Source organism: Gossypium arboreum, chromosome 2 (assembly GCF_025698485.1).
Source record: "Gossypium arboreum isolate Shixiya-1 chromosome 2, ASM2569848v2, whole genome shotgun sequence".
Classification (NCBI taxonomy): domain Eukaryota; kingdom Viridiplantae; phylum Streptophyta; class Magnoliopsida; order Malvales; family Malvaceae; genus Gossypium; species Gossypium arboreum.
This window is the reverse complement of record NC_069071.1, coordinates 65,719,054-65,723,102: the sequence shown is the minus strand read 5'-3', so window position 1 is coordinate 65,723,102 and position 4,049 is coordinate 65,719,054.

Sequence of the window (4,049 nt, the reverse complement as noted above, 5' to 3'; positions counted from 1 at the left end):
GTGGGGGTATTTGATAAACCGTAATAATACATATTTTACCCCATGCTTAATGCATTTTATGGATGATTTTCCCTTAGAATTGGTGAATTCGATGCTCCTAATGCTTTAATTTCATGTTTTAAACTTAGGAGAGCATAGGAGAGTGAAAGGAATGAGAAACGGGCCAAAAACAAAGAACATGGGCCAAAGTACGAAATCAACACGGCTTAGACTTCCTCATACGGGCAGACCACACGGCCGTGTCAATTTGGCAGATTTGAAGCACGATTCACACGGGCATGTCCCTGCCGAGCCCAAGTTGAGTCCAATTCGAAAATGGCTATTTTGAGGGTTTTTAGGCATTCTAAAGCCTATAAATACGCCCTAAAGGAAGAGGAAAAGGGGGCACGGAGAGGAAGGAAGGAATTACTCGAAGGAAGCCGATTGATCCATCTCAGAAGCCGGAGTCACCATCAAGACTGAAGATCTCCCCTCAATTTCCCTTCAGGACCTTTGGGTTTTCTTTATGTTTTGTATTCGTTATTCTTCTAAGGTGTTTTCCTTTTTAGTTATGAACTAAATCCCCTAAATACCTAAAGGGAATGAAACCTAAGACGAATCTTGTTATTATTTTCTGAATTTTATGATAAATATTTAACTTGTTCTTAATTATGTGTTCTTAATTCTTGTTTTGATATCCCAGGATACTGATTCAAGACAAGCTCTTATTCAGAGGAGGAATAGACCCTATCTAAGAGTACATTTGTCATAATTAAGCGGAGTTGTTTGCGCGCCTAGACATAGGGTGACAAAATTTTACTGGATTAGGGTGAAACCTAATAAGAGGATCCATAGATCGAGTTAATGCAACCCTAGGGTGTTAATTAGAGAAAAGTCTCAATTATTCAATCTAGGGATTAGATGTTATTAGTCTTGAATAGGGATAATAACATAACTTAGGGATCTCTACGGAACAAGTTAAATGAATAAATCCTCCGATTCGGAGCCAGAATAACAAGTACAGTCTGGGTGGATTTTTCTTTTAGTATTGTCTTAATTCAATCGTTTTCCAAATGTAATCCCCCAATTCCATTCTCTGTGAATTATTAGATTAGTTAATTAGTTAGTTAAAACAAAACCCCCTTATTCTTAGGCTAGATAATAAAAAGACAGTCATTACTAGTACTTTTAGCTCCTTTTGGTTCGACAATCCGGTCTTGCTAAAACTATACTATTGTTCGATAGGTACACTTGCCTGCATCACGATAATAGTTAGTTTCAAGAACGATTAATTATAAATATCTAAAACTTACCTGTCACGAAAATCGCGATCAATAATTAACAACCAAGACATCCTAGGTACATGCCATTACAATACTTGAGATCGGGATCATTGTTGGATGCTGAGTTGGTGATCAAAAGAGAAGTACCTAACTTGCGTACAGAAAACAAAATTACACGCTGAGTAAAACTCAATGATATTTCTATAATTCAAACATTGAAAAACATAATGGTACATGAATGCTCAAATTGAATTATACAATCACACTATTATCTAAGCATACAATTAGAAGATATCATCAATTCAATTTCATGCATATTACTAAATATTTTCCTGTTATAATCAATTTTTACATGTTTTCATACTTGATTAGTTTTAACAAATATCTCAATTCATATAACTTGTTATATAAATAGCTTTCATAGATCAACCAATAATTCATTTAAGTAATGGTACATCCAAACCATATTCAATCCATGAGTGCATCACTCATATATTTCATTTATAATCACAACATTTCTCACATTTCATTTTTCAATCCACTTTCTCATTTTCAATTCACATACTTTGCCATTTCAATATGAATTACAGAACTTTATTATTAAATTACCCCTATTAACACGACTCAGACTCGGGCAGATACATGGATCCAACCAACACACCAATTTGGCACCCAGTGCCTCATCGAATAAGTCTGAAGTAATAATTGTGCCTAGTGCTATATAAATTGACACCCAATGTCTCATAGGTTAAACCAAAGAAAATTCGCACCCAATGCCTTATTGACTCGGAGTCAAAGAAATCCCTAAACTCTTCCTATCCTATGGCATGCCATCTATATTTGACTTAGCCTGAAATAGTTAATAGGGTTCCATTTCAATTACAAATACATCCAATATCCATTTCTCATGTTTGCACATTATCACATTTAAACATATATTCAGTTCAATTTTATATAATCAATACATTCATAATATTTACCAAATCAATCCATTTCAATCAACTATAATTTCAATTCAATCTCACAGTACTAAAGTACTCACCTCAACTACTTACTATATGCAATAATTCAAAATACAATAATTAAACAACAATGTTTGGATTATAGTAACACAAACTGTGGATTCCGAGTGTAACACCCCTTACCTGTACCCGAGACTAGGACAAGGTACTAGGCGTTACCAGACACATACTCAGGCATTTTCAAAAAATACGGGTTATAATATTTCATTCTAATTTAAAACTGACCAAACAACATCATAGTGTCCCGATTATGGACCCACAAGGTCCAAAACATACATTAAAAGTGATCTGGGACTAAACCGAGAACTATAGAAAATTTTTGAAAAGATTTCTAGGGTTATGCCTCACCCGCCCGTGAGGAGGCAAAGCACACGCCCGTGTGTCCCACCCATGTTGAATTACTTGGATTTATTTTTCATTACGAACCTACAAGGATTTTCACACGGCCAAGCACACGCTCCTGTCCCTGGTCCGTGTCCCTCACACGACCTAGACATGCTCGTGTCATCGCTTGTATTCAAAAGCCCGAACATTCTATTTATGACATCGTCATTCATTTTAATGCACACGGCCAAGGCACACGCCCATGTACTAGGCCGTGTCCTCCACACGATTGAGACACACGGCCTTGTCTCCACCCGTATGTTTACTACCATGAAAATTGACCTAAAATTTTAAGTGCAAGGGACACACGGCCAGGCAACACGCCCATGGGGTTGACCGTGTGTCATACACGGCCTAGACACATGCCCGTGTGTCTACTCGTGTGGACCTTTTTAGGGCTATTTTCCAAGCTTTTGGTCACCCTCTTTCATCATACACACTTAGAGACTTCAATGATATTTAACATGGCCTAATTATACTCTTAAACAACCTTGACATAACTCATTGCATGTTAACCTCATCTCATCGGTATAGTACATGCTAAATTATCCTTTTCATATTAAGGATTAACATAGCACATTTCATTTTACACTTAGGCCATATTATAACCATATACCATTATATGCTATGTCCACTCTCAAATTATTAGGTCCCATTTCAATCATCCATTCATGATAAACCTCATCATCATATCTCATGAAACATTAAACATAGACATGCATCATTAGTAGGTTTTCAACCTACATCAATATGAGCCATATCTCATGGCCATATACAAAAGAATAAGTATACCATTTAGACCCTTACATTGGCTAGCCAAATGACACATATAACAAAATAACCAAAAATCATATACATACCATTAAACAAAATAAAAGTATCTATATACAAAGCAGAACAAGTCGATAATGTGTTGATTCCCCAACCGTCTTCCACTCTTCACAAGTCCACGAGCTTTGTAAGACAGGGAAAAGAGAAGGGGGTAAGCATTTATATACTTAGTAAGTCTGGATAACTGGAAAGCAAACTTACCGGTTAATTAGCATACAACCATATTTAGGCAATAATTCCAACAAGCATGAAATAGTTTCCCTATCACATGCACTCAATCATCAAGTTAGTTTCATAACAATACATCATGTCATTAGTCTTAGATGAGCTCATCAATTCAATATTTCAATTTTTATTTCTCATGTTAATCCCATTGAATTTCTTAAAAATCTCGATGGATAGCTCAATTATCGTTAAGTCACACAAGTGATAATCTCGAGTACGCACTCCTGCGAACCTGACATCTTACGGTGGGATTACCAGTCCAAGCTAAATCCCCTGTAGTAATAACTCATAGAGCAATGTCGAGATTATCAGTCCAGGCTAAATC